At 44.2% G+C, this 23,865-nt stretch overlaps 1 protein-coding gene across 1 annotated transcript in view; it reads right to left on the bottom strand.

The window, feature by feature from the left end:
• Positions 1–23,865, bottom strand: part of TAOK1 (TAO kinase 1) — a 190,372-nt gene that overhangs the window by 132,466 nt on the left and 34,041 nt on the right. Inside the window, exon 2 of the mRNA XM_073616827.1 lies at positions 3,495–3,587. The gene's annotated coding sequence lies outside the window, so the exon portion shown is untranslated. The remainder of the gene's footprint in view (positions 1–3,494; positions 3,588–23,865) is intronic.

The following is a 23,865-nucleotide window of genomic DNA, read 5'->3' as shown; positions in this document are numbered from 1 at the left end:
ATCCAAAACGAGGCTGGTCTTTAAGTGGTTAAAGTTACACTTTAAAATGTCTAGATGTCAGAGCAGAAGTGTCAGGCTTCCACCTGTAAGGTTGCCCATCTCCTGCTTGAGTTCAGTGTTCACGTCACTTTTTAGAAAACTGCCATAAAATAAAAAGCCGTCAGGATTACACAATAAAAAATGAATAGTTTAGTTAAGTTTTACCCTCCCTCCAACAGCTTTGGAAAAGCGCCAATCCTCAACACTCACTCATTCTCAAAGAGAACGACAAACACTTTGAAGTTGGGGTTCAGTCCTTTTCTAGGGAAGATGCCAGATGTGCGACTCCTGTATTTTTTAAAAATTGCAAGTGGCAGGATTGTTAAGAAGCCCTCTATGAAATGTCACAATGGAATTAAAGGATCACTAAAGATATATATATTTTTTTTAAATGACAAACATGTTATACTTACCTCCACTGTGCAGCTCGTTTTGCACAGAGTGGCCCCAAACTTGGTCTTCTGGGGTCCCTCGTGGCGGTCTCGGCTCCCCCCCGCAAGGACTTAACACCTTCATGCGAGCTCCCTCGCATGGTATTTAGTGCTTGCGGGCGCGCTCCCGTGATACAGCAGGCGGCCATAGCCGCTCACTGTATCACTCAGCCCTGCCCCACGGCACGCCGCGTCATTGGATGTGATTTACAGCAGCGCGAGCCAATCCATCCACTCTAGCCAATCAACGGCCAGGCTAAGCGGTGAAGAGGATGTCGGGGGCGAGCATGGGACTTTCGGGAGGTCAGGCAAGTAAAACGGGGGGGGCGGTATTGTAGGATGTAGCATGCATTAAGGTGAAAAACTTTTACCTTTACAACCCCTTTAACCCCACCCCGCCCCTTACAGTGCCTTGAAAAAGTATGCATACCCTATGAAGTTTTCCACATTTTGTCATGTTACAACCAAAAGCGTGAACGTATTTTATTGGGATTTTATGTCATAGACCAACACAAAGTGGCACATAATTGTGAAGTGGAAAGAAAATGATAATTTGTTTTCAACATTTTTTACAAATATATATATGAGCGTGGCATGCATTTGTATTCATCCCCCATGAGTCAATACTTTGTAGAACCACCTTTCACTAATTACAGCTGCAAACTTTTTTTGGGATGTCTCTACCAGCTTTGCACATCTAGAGAGGGACATTATAGCTCAAGCTCTGTCAGATTGGATGGAGAGTGTCTGAACATTAATTTTTAAGTCTTGCCACAGATTCTCAATTGGATTTAGGTCTGGCTTTTGACTGGGCCATTCTAACACATGAATATGCTTTGATCTAAAGATTTCCACTGCAGCTCTGCCTGTATGTTTAGGGTCGTTGTTCTGCTGGAAGGTGAACCTCCTCCCCAGTCTCAAGTCTTTTGCAGAGTCTAACAGGTTTTCTACTAAGATTGCCCTGTATTTGGCTCCATCCATTTTCTCACCAACTCCAACCAGCTTCCCTGTCTCTGCTGACAAAAAGCATCCCCACAACATGATGCTTCCACCACCATGTTTCACGGTGGGAATGGTGTGTTCAGGTTGATGTGCAGTGTTAGTTTTCAGTCACCTAGCATTTTGCTTTTAGACCAAATAGTTCAATTTTGGTCTCATCTGACCAGAGCACCTTCTTCCACATTTGCTATGTGCCCCACATGGCTTCTCGCAAACTGCAAACGGGACTTCTTATGGCTTTCTTTCAACAATGGTTTTCTTCTTGCCACTCTTCCATAAAGGCCAGATTTGTGGCGTGCACAACTAATAGTTGTCCTGTGGACAGAGTTACCATGGGCTTCTTGGCTGCTTCTCTTATTAATGTTTTCTTTGCCCGGCCTGTCAGTTTAGGTGGACGGCCATGTCTTGGTAGGTTTGCAGTTGTGCCATACTCTTTCCATTTTTGGATGATGGATTGAACAGTGCTCCGTGAGATGTTCAAAGCTTGGGATTTTTTCTTTATAACCTAATTCTGCTTTTAACTTCTCCACAACCCTGACCTGTCTGGTGTGTTCCTTGGCCTTCATGATGCTGTTTGTTAACTAAGATTCTCTAACAAACTTCTGAAGGCCTCACAGAACAGCTGTATTTATACAGAGATTAAAGTACACACAGGTGGACTCTATTTACTAATTAGGTGACTTCTGAAGGCAATTGATTCCACTAGATTTTAGTTAGGGGTAACAGAGTAAAGGGGGCTGAATACAAATGCACACCACATTTTAAAGATATTTATTTGTAAATAATTTGGAAAACCATTTATCATTTTCCTTCTACTTCACAATTATGTGCCACTTTGTGTTGTTCGATCATATAAAATACACTTAGGTTTTTTTGTTGCAACATGACAAAATGTGGAAAATTTCAAGGGGTATTAATACTTTTTCAAGGTACTGTATAGCTGAGGCAGCGAGATATGCTTCCCAGTGCTAGTGATCAAGATTCAGCAGAATTTGGCCCAGTGACATCTCCCTGCATAGGTCTATAGAGGAAGTGTTTCCAGGCAGCCTCTTTAAAGCGATTCTAAACAATCACCTTGTAAAACAACCAATTCAGTTTAAAAATAGAAATAAAAAACACAAAACATTTGTGTATAGATATAAAAAAAAAAAGAAAAAAAACAAACAAAAAAAAACACACAAACATTATAAAATACCTTTTTTCTCTCTTTTATAAAATTATCACATCACATTCCCTCTGTCCTCAGCTGCATAAGAGGTGTCGGAGGAAAATCAGCAGCACACTGCGCTTCCCACTGAATGGCTGTGCAGCAGGGGCATGTCAGGACAAGTCTGATAATTGGAGGAGAGCAAGCAGAGTTCCCAGCATAGCTATAGAACTGAACACGGTGTGCTCTCCTGCTTAGGGTGGTCAGTTTTTAATAGGAAAGTAGAGGGACTGGCAGGATCACCAGGAATTTCACATAAAGGAAGCAATGCAAAGATACTTTCTCATACAAGTACATGGTACAGCAGGCACATATCAGGAAAATGAAGTGTTGGGGTAACAAACGCTTTAAGCAATCCTGCCACTGGCAAATTGTCACTAGGGACAACATTGCCCATCTGTCAGCCTTACATTTTAGATACGCCTGCTGGTTGTTAACATTAGTGGGCTGGCAAGATATGTTCTTATAGAAAAACAGTGCCTCAGTTATGAACAATTTAAAAATAATATTTCAAAGAATCGAAAACTAGCTCCTTCACAACCCTTATAGATATAGAGCTGAATTATAGCTTGTTTTAAGTGCCTAAACTGCTTGTTCAGAACATGTCAATATTTTTGGGTGTGTTCTGGGCACAGGTTCACTTTAATATTATGGATAAAAAGAGAGAAATATACTTCAACAGAGGCTAGGAATTCACAGACTGTTGTGGAAACAGAAGGCAATAGTATCTAGAAAGATCTTGTATCATGTAAAATGGGACAGACTGGTTAATATCTCTTCATCTTAAAAACAAAAACTTTACAGGACTAAACACTCACCGACGAGAGGCATCAGCTTTACTGTCCCTAATCAGTCCAAATCAGGAATAATCCAGGTTAGATTGAGATTGAAAGCCACTCCCCACTGTACACCTGCACAAAAATGAGAATAAACTTTATTAGAACGAAGATTTTATTTTATTTTTTAATACAAACACACCACACACAGAATTTCTTCCTTGAACCAATGACCCTAGAACAGGTACTCGGGACAATTGCAGTTCCTTGCACTTAAAGTGGAGTTCCACCCACTTTTACAACTCTTCAGCATCCCTCACTAAACTGTGCACTGCAAACGAATTGGATATTTTTTAATTTTTTTTCTCAGCACCTACTGTATATCTGCTGTATTCATTTTTCACTTCCTCCTCCCTAGCCGTGGCTCATCGCATCATTTCCTGTTTGCAATGCCTTCTGGGAAGGGGCGGCAACTTCCTCTGACACTGCCGTTGCTATGGAAACCCTGACCTGAAACCTATTACTCTGCTTGTGCTGCACTGAGCATGTGCGAGATCTGCAAGGATGAGATCCAGGAAGAAATACAGTCTGGCTTCAGATGCCCACACTTAAGATGGCCACGGCCTGCTGTAAGTTTATAAAATAACAAACTACTGCTATAAACGAACAAAACAGACCTTAGTTTACAGACTAACTTTACCAGAATACATTAAGCTTGTGTATTATATGGGTATTTTTATTTAAAAAGTATAATTTTGGCCGGAACACCACTTTAACTTCCTGTTAAGCAGGATTCCTGAAGTTTAAACCTTTTTTCACATTTTACTTGAAAACAGATTAAAAACTCTTTGGAAAAATTCTGAAGGAACATTTGTCAAAAATAAAATACAAAGTAATACATACAAAGGTCCTCTTGTGACAGCAAATAAATGTAAAGAATTAAAGATGAGGGGTGAGCACTGATGAATGGAAAGGCGCACACCTACATCTTGAACTCCAACATTCATTTAATTGAACTGTCTATTGGAACAACTTATAAGTGGATGCCCCCGCCCAGAGATCACCTATCCTAAACGTGTTTCACTGAAAAACAGCTTGAACACAAGGATCAGGGGTGAGCATTTAATCTCAGCAACCTAAAATCAGTAACTAATCAAACTTTCCAGGTGTGTAGCAGAATGTTCATCTTTGGATAGACACTGGTGGCCTAAACCACTTTCTGGCATTTTAGATCTTAGACTTTTCAGTAGCATTGCTTGCTCTCACATCTGCTCCTAGGATTTATGGTGTCACTAAAAGGCAAGACTTTTTTTTTTGGAAAGAGTAAGGGAGGGTTATAACCCCTGTCTGTACTTTGTCATCAGAGTCCCATTAGGAAGATTTACTTTCACTTCCTGTACCATAGTCAAAATAGGAATTGCGAGGAAATCCCTCCAAAGTGAGGGAATCTTAAGGTATCACCAGAACTGGCATCCCTATTGGAGGATTTCCCCTCTATTACTTTTCTGGGGACAAACCATTTAGGATTTTCTTTTACTTTCACATGATAACGGTAAACAGGACAAATAGAGAAAGGCGAATCTCGGGAGCACAGACAGAAGAAAAAAAAAAAAAAAACACACACACGTTCTTATCCCTTTCCACTGAATCCAAAAAAAAAAAAAAAAAAAAAAAAAAAGGTTTTGTCTTTAGTGACACGGTAATACAGCACTGTCGTGTCATATAGTACCATGCATGCATTAACTAACGGGTGTGATCAGGGCTTAATGGACCAACAGGGAAGCTTAGAAGGTGAAAGAGGAAGGAGAGCTAGGCTTCAGTATAATCTGTTCGATTTAAAATTGCCACAGTCTGTAAGAAATTCACATCAAGGCTTCATTCATGCAGGTGCTGTGGCCCAAACAGCATGGACAAATGCTTTGTTTATGAGGTTGGAGCCAACTAGAGCTGTATGCAGGCAGTCCATGTTTCTCTATGGGGATGCAGCGGCTGTACAGACACAGCTGCTCATTCCTAATGTGACAGATGTGTAAGGGTGGAGGCGCAGCCCTGAAGTCAGACAGTGTACATTCAAGGCTTACCCCTACACACCTGTCACATTAGGATGAGCAGCTGTGTCTGTACAGCCAATGCATCCGCATAGAGAAACATGACCTGCCTGCATGCAGCCCGGGGGGGGGGGTGGAGGCGGTGCGGCGGCGGTGCTTCGCTGCAGTTGATGATGGGATGTGGGGTTCCAGCACCTCTTACCTCTGGACCCCTTTACATTACACGGGACCCTGCACCTCTGGACCCCTTTACATTGCACGGGGCCCTGCACCTCCGGACCCCTTTACATTACACGGGGCCCTGCACCTCCGGACCCCTTTACATTACACGGGGCCCTGCACCTCCGGACCCCTTTACATTACACGGGGCCCTGCACCTCCGGACCCCTTTACATTACACGGGGCCCTGCACCTCCGGACCCCTTTACATTACACAGCCCCCCACAGCTCTGGACCCCTGTTTGTTACACAGACACCCCCCTAACAGTTCTGGACCCCTTGCATGTTACACAGACCCCTCTACAGTGCAGACCCCCCCCTTCAGACCCATAATGTACCTCAGATCAGTGCGGGACTGCATGTCGGGTCCCCTCCCCCTGTGTAGACAAAGGAGGGGGAGGCAGCTTCACTCTGCTCGGCTGTGTGAGACAGCCGAGCCTAATCAGAATTGCGGCCACCATGCCAGAGAGAAGGGGATCGATGCGGGTGTCACTCGAATGCGGCTCCAAGGCTCACACGCACCCACCCCCACTGCAAAGCGCAACTACAGTTCTCAAAGCGCCTGTCACTGGCGGCCCGCCCCCCACTTAGTACGCCACTGGCGGAACATCAGCGCCCGGTGTTAGAACACCGGTCCTGCATGTCAGAACCCGCGACCGACTCTGCATGTCCAAGACATGCAGCCCAGCGGCCCCTGGCCCACCGGGCAAATGCCCGGTCTGCCCTAGCGCCAGTCCGGGCCTGCTCATCACACTGTACAGGCCACAATGAGCCTGTGTGAATGAGGCCTAATAATAATAATAAAATTAAACAGACTATGTATAAACTCCCTAAAGCCAGGACCTGATGTGAATTTACAGTTTGTAATGCTCAGTGTAAACTGTCTGCACTATATAGTCACATAACAACCGTGTAAAAACTAGGGATCGACCGATAGTTTTTTCGGTGCCGATACGATACCGATATTTCGGCCACCTCTCAGGGCTGATAGCCGATATTCTGTACATTTAAAATTTTTATTTTTACACTGTCCTTTTTCGGCGTTTTTGAATACTTTCTATTTTTTAAAACGGGTGCCTTTAAGATGTCAGTAATCCGGGAAGAGATGTCATGACATCACTTCCGGGTTACTAGATCTGGGACCCGAAAGAAGCATCAACGTGCCTGCTGGTTGCTCGGGCCTCCCGATGGGATGGGAGAGCCCAGGCGAGGGGCGGCGTACGGTCGAATGGACGTCCCCTCCTTCTGCTTGTAATAACAGCCGAGCGGCTGCTAAGCCGCATCGTTGTTATTACAATAAAGCTGAGTGCTGACTGTCAGCTCCAAAAAAAAACGGTACCGGTGTGATGAATGCAGCTGCAGATACTTCCAAAAAAGTGAATATCGGTAATCGGTCAATCACTAGTAAAAACCTCAAAGCAGAACTACACCAGGAATTTTTATTAGCTCAATTTCACTATGAAAATTGCGGATGCTGGACATATATATTGCAATTTTAATTATTGTGGAACTGGCTGTAGATAGTCTTAAAGTACTTATTGATTACCAAGCAGATGCAACAACTCACTTGCTATGGGTGAAAGCTATAAAAGTAGAATGTATTAATCAAATTGAACTCAAGTGACTGAGACTGCAAGGCATTTCTGTAGCTTACACCATAGGAAACCACTAGTTTTGCCTATTCAGTGACTGATCACTACTCTGATCAAATAATCAAATTCAGTAGTGCAACAGAGTTACTAAAAATAACCTTACCTGTAGGTAATGCAAATGCAGAATGCTTACAAAACTTGTGAACAGATATGTTTCGACAACAAGAAAAGAATGCACGCAGATGAGACCTTGTATAAACACGTGATAATCAACAATAGGGTGATGTTTTGAAAGCAGAAAAAAAGCTCAAACACAGAAAATACACGGTTCTATAATTAATTATATGAATATAGTAGGCGTGATACATCTAAAAGTATTTCTGCATCTGTGATTGCTAGTATAATCAAATTTCATTCCAAAATGAGTAAGAGTTGTGTAGCAATAGCTGACACACCCTGTATTAATGAATAACCTTGTATGAAATGTTGTTGCTTTCCAAAATCTATTTTAGTACAAAAGCCAGTCTTAAAGGAGCCAAAAGAAAAAAATACGTAAGCACACTTTTTTTTTTGATGGAGAGGACGTCAAACTTTTGTCAGCTTTTTAATCCATTGGAGAGATTTTCCTTCATTTTCAATTTCCTACATTGGTGTACTGATAGAACCAACAGTCCCTTCTAAAATGTTGTTTCCAAATACATAACAATGACATTCATGGGGTCCTTGGACATTAGTCTGCAAATACCCACCAACAACAAACCAGTAACTGTACATTTCATAAAGGCACAACATCAAACACATGAATTGCATGACATGGTCATAGATCACAACTTTTAGCCCAATCATGGCAGTTATAAATACGGACTATTTCTACATTGTGAATCCTTCTGGGATTTATATATTCCACCCTCCAGAGGTTTTAAAAACACAAACCTATCACTAACATGCTTTTTATTCAAACGTTAATTATTCCTCTGGCTAGTGGTTTTCCTAGTGTGGAAACATCTCCTTTAAAAAAAAAAAAAAAATGATGTGAAAAAATAAATTTTTGATGTCCTTTACGTATGCATGTTTTTTTTTATTTTTGTTTTGTACACCAGCACTTGAAGCTGCACAACTTTACCCCAGACTCTGCCTCTCCACCCCACCCCCCACCCCTTTTTTCCCCCCATTTACATTGGCGTGCTTATTTTCATAACTTTTCTAGATGTCCGCTGTTCCCTTTTTTTCCCATAGCCAGCGTCGCTGTCTCCTAACAAGGCAGGCTTGAATGGAGGAGAGGATTTGGATGCCGCACACCGGATGTAGTCAAAAAACTTCACTTTATTGAAAAAATGGGATCATCAAAATAACAAGACTGTCATGCAGAAAGTACAGGTAAGCTGATGCGTTTCGCACTCAGGACTGAGTGCTTACTCATAGCTGTCTCCTAACAACCCACAGCAACTCTTTATAAGACAGTCTGGAGAGGAAATGGCCTAGGCAGCTTACTGCCAGTACCAGTAGAATGCATTTCTAATTTCGGATGCAATGCATGCAATTTGCGAAAATCCCTGCCCTCGTGTGCACGTTGTCTCCTGCTCGCCATGCTAAATTTGGGGCAATATACAGGTAGGACATGGCTTACTATTTATTCCCTTGGGAGAATTATTACCAGTAGAGCTTTAGACACTCTTGTTGGTTGGTTTTTGCGCTCTAGGTTAGATACATTTTAGTTTTGTGGTTCCCAGTCTAGTCTTGAATGGTTACCTTGTACCTGTTGTCTGTGTACTACTTCTGTATTTGCTTACTTTTTGCTGTATGTCACCACCTTGATAAAAGGAGGCTTCTGCATCTGCAAAATATCTGTGTTATTCTGATAGGAGAATTTAGTACATTTTCTACATGAATTTTAACTTGGTGTGCTGGCATTTTAACATTCTAAAGACTGACAGCGCTATATCTGAGCTGCGCACTTAGCCTCAATAAGGGTTTAAAATGTCTGTGCAGTATTGTATGATGTATTACAAGCAATAAAATCCTGACAAAGGTTTTAACCCCAGGAGTTTCCTTATCAGCAGGTTGAATACACCTAAATTTCTACCATGACAGGTGCTCTTTAAAGAAGAACATGAATTACATTACCTAATCTCCAGGTAGCCACTAGAGAAAGGGTTTTAGACTTACCAATAAAATTGGTTTCCTGACGCCTCCATGGCAGCACACACCGGGTTGTGACTCCGCCCCCACAACCTCTCAGGATTGGTTAGCTATAAATTTGAAGGGGAGACACCCTGCTGCATTCTCTTTTTTATCCTCACCTGACAGGTTGGGATAAGCAAGCTTGCTCCTGTTGTCCAGATTAAAGAAAAAGCCTCTTACCGCACTCGCCCCAGCAGGTTCAAGCCTCTCCTGTTTGGAAGTCCCTCCTGTACAGTCTCTAAAGGAGCTTCTATGGAGGGAACCCCCGGTCTGGTGGTCTCAGGGGGCGTCTGGACGTCTGGCACAGTAAGCTTTAAAGAAGCTTCATATACTGCAGTGGTCTCCTCTCTATTTTGCCTGTACCTTTTTTCTTTTGTCAAAGCAGGTTTTTTTCCCCTGCTTAGGAGATTGCTGACACCTGCTGTCCACCACTGTGGAACTGTCATGGCCGCCAACGCTCCTCCTCTGCTTTGCACGTTCTCTATTGTGCTCAGAGCTAGGTACTGCCTCGGGAAGGTTATGCCCTTTTCCAAGATGGCGCCGAGGCGTTCGGGACTCTCTCCGCGCAATGCGCGGGAGCGTCATTTTGCCGCAACGGCGGCACCAAGTTTAAAACCACAGTAATTTTCTGTGTTTTTGCTGAGGATTTTTTAAAAAAAAGCTGGATTTCGCCATGTGTTGCACTGCTTTGCCAGAAATTAACTCAGCAAACCCAGGTAAATCGGATCAACTACTCCAGACTCTTTTTTTTTTTTTTTTTTTTGAAAAGGCTGAAAAGGAAATTTAAAAAAAAAAAAAATTTTTTTTTCCTTATTTACTCTTCAGACTTCCTGTCACTATCGCTATGGAGACCACTGCCCGCGCAGACCACCATCAGCAAACGAGGTAAGAGGCCATCCGTCATTGGTAAGTATTGAAGGGGAGAGAAAAAAAAAAGGAGAGCCGGACCACCAACGCTGCATTTTTGGCAGCCCTACCAGGTCAAGAGCCGCAAATTCCAGGCGTGAAGGAAGATCAAGTCATGCGTCAAGCAAGAGGTCCCACAGAAGCCGTTCAAGATCTTCTTACCATCACCGAAGACATAGCCGCTCACGTCGCAGCCGCTCCCGTCATAGTCGGTCACACCGCAGACGGTCACCTTCATCACACCGCCAGAGCCGCCACACCCGTCCTGCAGCAAACGCTTGCTGGGTATGCGGCGCGCCGGCCTTGTCAGATAAACTAGTCTGCCGATCCTGCTTCAATGAAGCAGCAAAGGAAAAAGAACTAGACGCAAGAGTGGCTACGGAGCTCATAAGAGAATCTGTACGAGAATCCATAAGGGAGACAACGGCACCACTAATGGATAGGCCTACACCCAGCACATCAGTAGCGGATGACCATCAACCCCAGGCATCAGAATCCTCTTCAGGAGATGAGGACCAGGAGATGTCAGCAGGCTTTTATTTTTCCCTTGTAGAGCTTTTTGCAAAGTCAGTTAAGGAAGCGATAGGCTGGGAAGAAGATAAAGTTGAACCGCAGAAAGTTCGGAAATATTTCCCAAATTTAAAAAAAGATCCAGAAAACTTCCCTTTTATAGGTGAACTGGAAGATCTAATAAAAGATGAGTGGGAAAGATCTGATAAGCGGTCCAGTCTCACCAACAGACTGGCAAAGATGTATCCTTTGAAAGAGTCGAAAGTCAATTCATTGATGAACGCCCCCATAGTCGACTCCTCCTTGATGCGTCTTGCACGGCATGTCACTCTGCCTATTGAGGACGCAGTTTCCTTTCGGGGCGTTCTTGTTCGAAAATTGGATCTGGAATTAAAGAAAGCATATTCCATGGCTGGGGGCGCTTGCAGACCAGCAATTACCACAGCAGCAGTGGCTAAAGCCATATCAGGTTGGGCATCCCGGGTAGAGAAGGATCTTCAAGATGGTGCTGAAGTGGACAAGATAATCTCTTCTCTTCAGGGCATCAAGTTGGCAGGCGACTTCGTGGCAGAAGCTTCAGTCGATATTATAAGATCCTCAGCAAGATCAATGCTAGCCTCAGTCACGGCAAGAAGGGCCCTGTGGCTGAAACCATGGATGGCCGATACTGCATCTAAAACAAACTGGTGCAGAATTCCATTCGATGGCTCAAACCTGTTCGGGTCTAAATTGGACGCCGCTATCTCCAAGGTAACAGGAGGAAAGTCGGGATTAATTCCCTCAGACAGGAGACCCAAGGCCCAAAAGTGTCCGCCCTACAGGCACAACCTTCCTGATAAATACAAGGAAGTTAGATCCTACCGCCTCAGTAGGGAGTTTAGAAGGGACTGGAAAAATACAAGACCTTCCTTCCTAAGGATGCAGAAGTCCAAGCCTACCCGGGCAGGGGAGCAGCAGAAGTCCTTTTGAAGGTTCGCCTGCCCACCCAGCACAGGTGGGCGCCAGGCTCAAGGACTTCGTACAGATCTGGTCAAGCCATATAAAAGGACCTGTGGACTCTATCCACAAACAAATTTGGACACAAGTGGAAGTTTATGGGCAGACTTCTGGGAAATCACTTCCAATCAACCAGACTGCCATCTTCACTAATCAAGAGGAAGTTACTATTAAAATATATAGTAGAGTTGAAGGAGAAAGGAGCAATTCTGGAGGTTCCATCAGATCAAAAAGGGAGGGGTTTCTATTCACCACTATTTTTGGTAAAGAAGAAGACCAGAGACTTACGCCCTTGTATTGGATTTAAAAAATCTGAACAGGAACATAAAAATAGAGGCCTTCAAAATGGAGAGCCTGCAGTCCATAATTCTGGCAGTGAACCTGGGCGACTGGATGCTGTCAGTAGATTTATCGGACGCTTAACTACATATTCCGATTCATCCCGCCTTTCAAAAGTTCCTCCGAGTCGCCATCAACAAAAGCCACTTCCAATTCCAGTGCCTCCCTTTCGGCATCTCGTCGGCTCCCAAGACATTCACCAAGGTCCTCCTACCCTTGGTTGCATTCCTCAGGGAAAAGGGTCTTCGAGTCCACCATTATTTGGACGACATCCTACTCTTGGCAGAGGATCGAGAAACTTTGCAGGGTCATCGGAAGATCTTACTCACGACTCTCCAAGACTTTGGTTGGCTAATCAACTGGAAAAAGAGCAGTCTGCAACCCACGCAAAATATGGTATTCCTGGGAGCGGATCTGAACACCAAATTGAACAGGGTATAACTCCCTCAGGAGAAGATTCAGCCTCTAGTACAGAAGATGCGGAGATTACTGTCAGCGAGGCATCTACCAGCCAGAACCTGCTTGAGTGTGCTAGGCTCCATGTCTGCAACTCTACCCATGGTGCAGTGGTCACAATGGCACGAGAGTCCTGCAAAACTCTAAGGCAGTGGGATGGAGTATCGATGCGTCAGACCATTACCATTTCCAGACCAATGAAGCAATCAGTATGGTGGTGGACACACTTGACCAACCTCAGAAAATACAAGCTGATAGTTCCTTCAGACCCGGTAATAGTCACTTCGGATGCCTGTCAGAGCGGCTGGGGAGCTCACTGTCAAGATCAAGCAGCGCAGGGTCAATGGCAGTTCCAGGCCCAGGATATAGTATCAAATATACTGGAACTCAGGGCAGCTTTCCAGGCCCTCATGGCATTTGCACCAGTCCTCAGAGGGAAGAACGTGCTTATCCGGATGGACAACAAGGTGGCAGTGTCCTACATCCAGAGGCAAGGGGGTACCAAGAGTCTCACACTGATGGAGGAAGTCCATCCTATCTTGGAATGGGCACAGGCACACCTAACAGACTTAAAAGCAATATATGTTCCTGCAGCACAGAACATGTTAGCCGATTACCTGAGTCGAGAGACTCTCTCGAACAACGAATGGTCCTTGAGTCTCCAGGCCTTTTCTCTTCTTACGGAAACATGGGGTATGCCAGAGATCGACTTCGCAGCCACACCTGCGAATACGAAGTGTCGGCGGTTTCTGTCCAGAGCGTCGTTCCCTTCAGTCGAGGGAATAGATTGTCTAATTCACCCATGGAATTTCAAGTTGGGGTACATATTCCCGCCAACTCCATTAATTGCGAGATTCCTGTCCAGGCTTCGGAGATCCTCGGCCACGGTAATCGCAGTAATCCCTCTTTGGCCGAGAAGACCATGGTTCACAACCCTATAGCAGCTCAGCCTTCAACCTCCAATCCTTCTTCCGGTAACCCCGGATCTGCTATTTCAACGCCAATTTCTACACCCAGCTCCAGAGAAGTTGCATCTGACGGCATGGAAGTTGAAAGGGTTAGGTTAAGAGAACAAGGCTGCTCTCAGGAAGTAATATCAACCCTGATGCAAGCTAGGAAGAATACCACCAACACCACCTATACAAGAATTTGGAACAAGTTCTTTTCCATGGCACAGCAGAAGGGATGGGATCCCATTGCTCCAGAACCCTCTCAAATCTTAGAGTTCCTCCAGTCAGGAATCGACAATGGTTTAAGTTCAAGTAGCCTTAAAGTACAAGTATCTGCCTTGTCGGCCAAAACAGGCACTGAATGGGCATTACATCCGCTGGCAATCCAATTCCTGAGAGCCTGTCTGAAAATCAAACCTCCCAAGAAACCAGCTTTTCCATCATGGGACCTCTCAGTAGTTTCAATGCCTTCACCAATCCTCCTTTTACGCCATCTGAATCAATCCCTCTGTGGGATCTGACTCTAAAACTGTCTTTTCTCATTGCAATTACATCAGCAAAGAGGGTATCTGAAATCCAAGCACTGATGGCATCAGAACCTTACTTAGTATTCTTTCCTGATAAAGTAGTACTAAGACCTTCAGACCACTTCATCCCGAAGGTAGCAACTTCCTTCCACTACAACCAAGATATTTTCTTACCATCCTTTACTGATGATCAAGGTGAACCTCATCCTCTGGATGTTAAAACAACCATCATTATTTACCTTGCGGCTACAACTCCTTTTAGGAAGACGGATACCCTCATGGTCATTCCCCATGGAAACAGACGAGGTCAATCGGCTACTTCACGTACTATCTCCTCCTGGTTAGTCAAGTCCATTAAGAAGGCATAGTCCATGCGTCATCTGGCAATTCCCGAAGGCATCAGGGCTCACTCGACCAGGGCAGTGGCTACCTTCCTGGGCAGCATATTGCAGGGTTTCACCGGAGACGATTTGCAAAGCAGCGACTTGGTCCTCCAGACACACTTTTATTTCTCACTATAGAGTGGATTCTGCTCACTTGGCTATGGCAGACTTCGGTAGATCTGTTGTTAGAGCCAATTCTTCCGCATTATAAGGAATAAATATTATTTTCTTGCACCCACCCGACTGGCGAGTTATTTCCCAGTGTGTGCTGCCATGGAGGCGTCAGGAAAACGGAAAATTGTATACTCACTTTTCCGTAATTTTCTTTTCCTGACGCCTCTCCATGGCAGCACACAGATTCCCACCCCGTTTTATGGTGATATATTTACAGAGAATGCAGCGGGGTGTCTCCCCTTCAAATTTATAGCTAACCAATCCTGTCAGGTTGTGGGGGCGGAGTCACAACCCAGTGTGTGCTGCTATGGAGAGGCGTGAGGAAAGGAAAATTACGGAAAGGTGAGTATACAATTTTCCGTTTTCTTGGAGTACCATACAGAAACTTAATTTTTACTAGGGTTGCACCGATACCATTTTTTTTTTTTTACTGGCCAATACGAGTGCAGATACTGTCGGTCAAGTACTCGCCGATACAGGTTACCCGCACCGCTGTCACTATGACAAGCCTGGGTTCACAAAGGAGCTGTGTGGAAAACTGCATTCGATCGGACAGGAATCGCACTGCACTTCTGTTCAAATCACACGCGAGTCTTTGCAGCGTGATTTGAGCCCATTCATTTTGTATGGACGAACCACAAAGGTATTGGTTTCAGGTATCGGAGCATTTTTATAAATACTCGAGAAAATTCTTAGTACCGGTATCAGCACCAATACCAGTTTCAGTATCAGCACAACCCTAATTTTTACCATGGATTATATGCAGCTACCTTTAGGTGAAGGGACATTCCTCATATGACCCCCTTCGAGGTAGCCTAGGTTTTGTAGTAAGCAATAGGGAGATAATAAAACTGACATGAGGGACCTGTGCCCCATACTGCTCTCCAAGAAACATTTTACTGGCCAGTCAAAAATCCTATTTTCTTTATTGTTGTATGGTATGGGACACAGAAACTTAAGACTATCATGGGGAATCCAAAATAAATCCAACTAAGGGGTGGGCAATAGCGCTGCACAATTAATCGTTAAGAATTAAAATCGCGATTCTTTTCCCTTCCCAATCTTAAGGGTCCTTTCACACAGGATGGATCCGTGATGATCCGTCCCGTGAACATCCGCTTGCTCAGCAGGGATCGCTCCGTTGATCCCCGCTGAGCCCTTATGGGGGGATCGGAGGAACACAGACCATCAGTCCGTGTTCCTCCGATCCGCTCTGCAGACGGATAGAAAAATAGGATTTTCCCCCGTCTGCAGAATCAGATCACAGCAGGGATGGATGATATCGGGTGTCAGCAGATCTTCATCTGCTGATACCCGCTATCCCATAGGGATGCATGTATGTCCGTATTCCATCCGAAAAAGGATGGATGAAATACGGACATACTGTCCGCACGTGTGAAAGGGGCCTAAGGCAGCATTTCCCAATTCTATCTAACAAGTGCAGATAGTTCTCTGACAGCTGAAAAAGGAAAAAAAAAATCCAGGCAGCCTGCCAAGTTTTATCACAACATCAAAGATAAACAAAGTAACATTTGTTCTTAGATCAAAGGGATGAACTGTAGATGGAGGGACGTTTAACCAGTTAAAGACTAAACCTTTTTCTGACACTTGCTGCTTACAAGTTAAAATCAATATTTATTGCTAGAAAATTACTCAGAACCTGCAAACATTACATATATTTTTTTTTAACAGAGACCCTAGAGAATCAAATGGTGGTTGTTGCAATATTTTATGCAACACTGTATTTGAGCAGCGGTCTTTCAAACGCAATTTTTTTGGAAAAAATACACTTTAATGAATAAAAACAGTAAAGTTAGCCCATTTTTTTTGTATAAAGTAAAAGATGATGTTACACCAGGAGAATCCAGAGAGAATCGTGATCTTTATTCTAAGCAAAAAAAAAAAAAAACAGCGATTCTCACTTTAGCCAAAATAATGCAGCTCTAGTGGGCAACAAAGCAAACAATGCCAACTGGGCAGCCGCAAAAAGGCTGGGAGAGAGGTGCAGGCTTCAGGAACAGCCCAGGATTCGGTGACCCCTGGCAAATCGCCATTGGACCCCCAAGTTGAGAACCACTGATCTACATGAAGGTAAAAAACCTGTGTGCTGCTCCTCCCACAACCCTCCACAATATTCATCTGAGCCCCCTCTCAATCCAATGATTTGCACAGGGTCCTTGGTTGTCCCAGGTCTCCCTTTCTCTCCTCCCTGGCTGAGACACAGCAGCGGGAGCCATTGGCTTGCTATTGGGGGCACTGGTCATGGGGGAGGCGAGCCAGGAGGACTGGGGGGAAGGACCAAAGAAAAAGATTGGGGCTGCTCTGAAATACCACTGCAAGGAGCAGGTAAGTATAACAGTCAGTGGTATGTATACAAAAGATGAAAAAAAAGAAAACACCACACAAAACAAACCAACCTTTTATATAAAACTTTAACTGGGATGTTTTGAACCAGGACAAAAGGATGAGACCCTTATTGAGGTGGAAGGAAGAGCCCACCTTGAAGGAGGATGGAGGCTTTATGTCATAAGATAACCATGTCCTTGTGAAACACCAAGAAGTGATCTTTACAGGATAAGTCTGTTAACTATGGCATGCTACAGATGATACAATTTGCTTTCCTGCAATCAGGGTTGCAAGAAAGAAAATTGCTCGGATTCCCCCAACAACACAGCCAGTGTTGATGGGGGAATCCCTCCCACGGAGCTATTGTGTTTTCCCACCTGGAAGAACACAAGTCGTCCCCTCCAGGAGAACACAGTGATTATTGCTAGCAGGTATAGCAACCAGGGTGCCCCTGTATAGATCAACATTCAGCCGGTTCAGCAGGGATCCATGAATGACTGGCTTAAAGTGGAAGTAAACTCTCTCATCAGTTTCAGCCAAGGAAGAGGTCACTGGCCTCTGTTAATTCTGCAACTGCCATGATGCTGCACATGTGATCCGTTATGACACCACCCATTGCATGGTTTGATAGTTTGGTTGAGAGCACAACCAATGTGAAGAACGTGCTTATCCGGATGGACAACAAGGTGGCAGTGTCCTACATCCAGAGGCAAGGGGGTACCAAGAGTCTCACACTGATGGAGGAAGTCCATCCTATCTTGGAATGGGCACAGGCACACCTAACAGACTTAAAAGCAATATATGTTCCTGCAGCACAGAACATGTTAGCCGATTACCTGAGTCGAGAGACTCTCTCGAACAACGAATGGTCCTTGAGTCTCCAGGCCTTTTCTCTTCTTACGGAAACATGGGGTATGCCAGAGATCGACTTCGCAGCCACACCTGCGAATACGAAGTGTCGGCGGTTTCTGTCCAGAGCGTCGTTCCCTTCAGTCGAGGGAATAGATTGTCTAATTCACCCATGGAATTTCAAGTTGGGGTACATATTCCCGCCAACTCCATTAATTGCGAGATTCCTGTCCAGGCTTCGGAGATCCTCGGCCACGGTAATCGCAGTAATCCCTCTTTGGCCGAGAAGACCATGGTTCACAACCCTATAGCAGCTCAGCCTTCAACCTCCAATCCTTCTTCCGGTAACCCCGGATCTGCTATTTCAACGCCAATTTCTACACCCAGCTCCAGAGAAGTTGCATCTGACGGCATGGAAGTTGAAAGGGTTAGGTTAAGAGAACAAGGCTGCTCTCAGGAAGTAATATCAACCCTGATGCAAGCTAGGAAGAATACCACCAACACCACCTATACAAGAATTTGGAACAAGTTCTTTTCCATGGCACAGCAGAAGGGATGGGATCCCATTGCTCCAGAACCCTCTCAAATCTTAGAGTTCCTCCAGTCAGGAATCGACAATGGTTTAAGTTCAAGTAGCCTTAAAGTACAAGTATCTGCCTTGTCGGCCAAAACAGGCACTGAATGGGCATTACATCCGCTGGCAATCCAATTCCTGAGAGCCTGTCTGAAAATCAAACCTCCCAAGAAACCAGCTTTTCCATCATGGGACCTCTCAGTAGTTTCAATGCCTTCACCAATCCTCCTTTTACGCCATCTGAATCAATCCCTCTGTGGGATCTGACTCTAAAACTGTCTTTTCTCATTGCAATTACATCAGCAAAGAGGGTATCTGAAATCCAAGCACTGATGGCATCAGAACCTTACTTAGTATTCTTTCCTGATAAAGTAGTACTAAGACCTTCAGACCACTTCATCCCGAAGGTAGCAACTTCCTTCCACTACAACCAAGATATTTTCTTACCATCCTTTACTGATGATCAAGGTGAACCTCATCCTCTGGATGTTAAAACAACCATCATTATTTACCTTGCGGCTACAACTCCTTTTAGGAAGACGGATACCCTCATGGTCATTCCCCATGGAAACAGACGAGGTCAATCGGCTACTTCACGTACTATCTCCTCCTGGTTAGTCAAGTCCATTAAGAAGGCATAGTCCATGCGTCATCTGGCAATTCCCGAAGGCATCAGGGCTCACTCGACCAGGGCAGTGGCTACCTTCCTGGGCAGCATATTGCAGGGTTTCACCGGAGACGATTTGCAAAGCAGCGACTTGGTCCTCCAGACACACTTTTATTTCTCACTATAGAGTGGATTCTGCTCACTTGGCTATGGCAGACTTCGGTAGATCTGTTGTTAGAGCCAATTCTTCCGCATTATAAGGAATAAATATTATTTTCTTGCACCCACCCGACTGGCGAGTTATTTCCCAGTGTGTGCTGCCATGGAGGCGTCAGGAAAACGGAAAATTGTATACTCACTTTTCCGTAATTTTCTTTTCCTGACGCCTCTCCATGGCAGCACACAGATTCCCACCCCGTTTTATGGTGATATATTTACAGAGAATGCAGCGGGGTGTCTCCCCTTCAAATTTATAGCTAACCAATCCTGTCAGGTTGTGGGGGCGGAGTCACAACCCAGTGTGTGCTGCTATGGAGAGGCGTGAGGAAAGGAAAATTACGGAAAGGTGAGTATACAATTTTCCGTTTTCTTGGAGTACCATACAGAAACTTAATTTTTACTAGGGTTGCACCGATACCATTTTTTTTTTTTTACTGGCCAATACGAGTGCAGATACTGTCGGTCAAGTACTCGCCGATACAGGTTACCCGCACCGCTGTCACTATGACAAGCCTGGGTTCACAAAGGAGCTGTGTGGAAAACTGCATTCGATCGGACAGGAATCGCACTGCACTTCTGTTCAAATCACACGCGAGTCTTTGCAGCGTGATTTGAGCCCATTCATTTTGTATGGACGAACCACAAAGGTATTGGTTTCAGGTATCGGAGCATTTTTATAAATACTCGAGAAAATTCTTAGTACCGGTATCAGCACCAATACCAGTTTCAGTATCAGCACAACCCTAATTTTTACCATGGATTATATGCAGCTACCTTTAGGTGAAGGGACATTCCTCATATGACCCCCTTCGAGGTAGCCTAGGTTTTGTAGTAAGCAATAGGGAGATAATAAAACTGACATGAGGGACCTGTGCCCCATACTGCTCTCCAAGAAACATTTTACTGGCCAGTCAAAAATCCTATTTTCTTTATTGTTGTATGGTATGGGACACAGAAACTTAAGACTATCATGGGGAATCCAAAATAAATCCAACTAAGGGGTGGGCAATAGCGCTGCACAATTAATCGTTAAGAATTAAAATCGCGATTCTTTTCCCTTCCCAATCTTAAGGGTCCTTTCACACAGGATGGATCCGTGATGATCCGTCCCGTGAACATCCGCTTGCTCAGCAGGGATCGCTCCGTTGATCCCCGCTGAGCCCTTATGGGGGGATCGGAGGAACACAGACCATCAGTCCGTGTTCCTCCGATCCGCTCTGCAGACGGATAGAAAAATAGGATTTTCCCCCGTCTGCAGAATCAGATCACAGCAGGGATGGATGATATCGGGTGTCAGCAGATCTTCATCTGCTGATACCCGCTATCCCATAGGGATGCATGTATGTCCGTATTCCATCCGAAAAAGGATGGATGAAATACGGACATACTGTCCGCACGTGTGAAAGGGGCCTAAGGCAGCATTTCCCAATTCTATCTAACAAGTGCAGATAGTTCTCTGACAGCTGAAAAAGGAAAAAAAAAATCCAGGCAGCCTGCCAAGTTTTATCACAACATCAAAGATAAACAAAGTAACATTTGTTCTTAGATCAAAGGGATGAACTGTAGATGGAGGGACGTTTAACCAGTTAAAGACTAAACCTTTTTCTGACACTTGCTGCTTACAAGTTAAAATCAATATTTATTGCTAGAAAATTACTCAGAACCTGCAAACATCACATATATTTTTTTTTAACAGAGACCCTAGAGAATCAAATGGTGGTTGTTGCAATATTTTATGCAACACTGTATTTGAGCAGCGGTCTTTCAAACGCAATTTTTTTGGAAAAAATACACTTTAATGAATAAAAACAGTAAAGTTAGCCCATTTTTTTTGTATAAAGTAAAAGATGATGTTACACCAGGAGAATCCAGAGAGAATCGTGATCTTTATTCTAAGCAAAAAAAAAAAAAAAACAGCGATTCTCACTTTAGCCAAAATAATGCAGCTCTAGTGGGCAACAAAGCAAACAATGCCAACTGGGCAGCCGCAAAAAGGCTGGGAGAGAGGTGCAGGCTTCAGGAACAGCCCAGGATTCGGTGACCCCTGGCAAATCGCCATTGGACCCCCAAGTTGAGAACCACTGATCTACATGAAGGTAAAAAACCTGTGTGCTGCTCCTCCCACAACCCTCCACAATATTCATCTGAGCCCCCTCTCAATCCAATGATTTGCACAGGGTCCTTGGTTGTCCCAGGTCTCCCTTTCTCTCCTCCCTGGCTGAGACACAGCAGCGGGAGCCATTGGCTTGCTATTGGGGGCACTGGTCATGGGGGAGGCGAGCCAGGAGGACTGGGGGGAAGGACCAAAGAAAAAGATTGGGGCTGCTCTGAAATACCACTGCAAGGAGCAGGTAAGTATAACAGTCAGTGGTATGTATACAAAAGATGAAAAAAAAGAAAACACCACACAAAACAAACCAACCTTTTATATAAAACTTTAACTGGGATGTTTTGAACCAGGACAAAAGGATGAGACCCTTATTGAGGTGGAAGGAAGAGCCCACCTTGAAGGAGGATGGAGGCTTTATGTCATAAGATAACCATGTCCTTGTGAAACACCAAGAAGTGATCTTTACAGGATAAGTCTGTTAACTATGGCATGCTACAGATGATACAATTTGCTTTCCTGCAATCAGGGTTGCAAGAAAGAAAATTGCTCGGATTCCCCCAACAACACAGCCAGTGTTGATGGGGGAATCCCTCCCACGGAGCTATTGTGTTTTCCCACCTGGAAGAACACAAGTCGTCCCCTCCAGGAGAACACAGTGATTATTGCTAGCAGGTATAGCAACCAGGGTGCCCCTGTATAGATCAACATTCAGCCGGTTCAGCAGGGATCCATGAATGACTGGCTTAAAGTGGAAGTAAACTCTCTCATCAGTTTCAGCCAAGGAAGAGGTCACTGGCCTCTGTTAATTCTGCAACTGCCATGATGCTGCACATGTGATCCGTTATGACACCACCCATTGCATGGTTTGATAGTTTGGTTGAGAGCACAACCAATGTGACAGCTAGCATTTCCAGCATGCCAGGAATGTTAACTATGTTTTGAAACTATCAAATCGATGGGTTTACTTCCGCTTTAAAGGATCTCATGTGTAACAAATGCCGAGCAGCATTTCATTTTCCAAATGAACCTTTATTTTTCATAGACACCCATAAATGGCAAAAAAATACATAAAAATCTTAGTCTGTCTGCCACTGCCATCCATCTACTCTATATAAAAAGGTTAGTTGTCTGGCTGTATTGCTGATTTATGGACTTCAAAAGTATATGTGAACTCTTACCTTGTAAAACAACCAATTCAGCCCATTGGAACACAGCAGCTGCATGGGCACAGCCACTAGTTCAATTTGACATCCGTGTGGGTGCAGGCCCTCAGATGCAGAGTCCGAACAGACATGAATGAGACTGCCTGCATTCTGTGCAGGCAAACACGGCCCATCACACTTATATACGCTTACATAGGCCCGTATGAATGAGGCTCATCTATTTTAAGGTTAAATATTTTATATCAAATATTTCTGTTTGACTTCAGATCTGAGAAATAGAAAGACACACATTTGCACTTTTTTTTTTCCTGCATTCTCATAGCAAAAGGGCATTTTACCTTTGGATTTATAAAGTTGTACTGTGGTCACAAAGGGGTTAAAAAACAACTTTTAACTTTTGGTTATTTTTTTTTAATGTACAACTCCGCTCTTGTAAACCAAAGATCTCAATTACGTCAACATCTTATTATACAGCAAAAGAAGGGAGATTGTTCTTCTAGGGAGAAGCATGACCATTTCATCAGCTTCTCAGATTAGAACAAAACATAATACACACTTTGACCCCGTATCATTCCAGAGAAGCTTACACAAATGCCACCCTGTAACCAAGCTCTACTCACTGGGGTCCATTACAATAAAATGTAAATGCTTTTGCCAGTAAAATATGGAGAAGGATATTTAAATAGGAAGCTACTATCTGAATACAAACTTACCACATAACGCCCCGTGTGTAAAAAGAAGCCCCCTCCTCAGCATGTCACAGCTTTCAGTGGTGGGAATGGGCAAAAACACCACACAGTACATCCATCCATCCATGCAAACCTTTTTAAGCCTACAGAAGCTCAGAGCATAGCATTTCAAATTATAAACAAGATGCAGATAGATTTAACAGCAACTAAATTCATGTCTAGTTAGGAAAGAGGGTACTATGCCAGCCTTTCGTTTGGCTGGACAAAGCAGGGCAAAGTGCCATTTGCAGCTGCATATGGACAGAGAATCGCTTTTGGATCTGCTAGCCAGAAGGCCATAACATTCCATTTCTGGTACCTTTGCCAGAGATGCCTCTGCTGTTGCCCTGAATAAAAATGTGAGAGCAAACTTTGAAATCAACATTCTTATTTGGAATGTATGCCGACATTCCCATTGCTAGTTTCACAAAGTTTGGAGAATCAACATGGCATAGGTTTAGCTTTTCCTTATGGCACCCCTGCACAGAGACATATGTAAGTGGCGCATAGTGTCCCCTGCTTGCACACACATATAA

The sequence above is a fragment of the Aquarana catesbeiana genome, linkage group LG02, assembly GCF_042186555.1.
Source record: "Aquarana catesbeiana isolate 2022-GZ linkage group LG02, ASM4218655v1, whole genome shotgun sequence".
NCBI classification, from domain to species: domain Eukaryota; kingdom Metazoa; phylum Chordata; class Amphibia; order Anura; family Ranidae; genus Aquarana; species Aquarana catesbeiana.
This window is presented reverse-complemented; position numbering and strand designations above follow the sequence as displayed.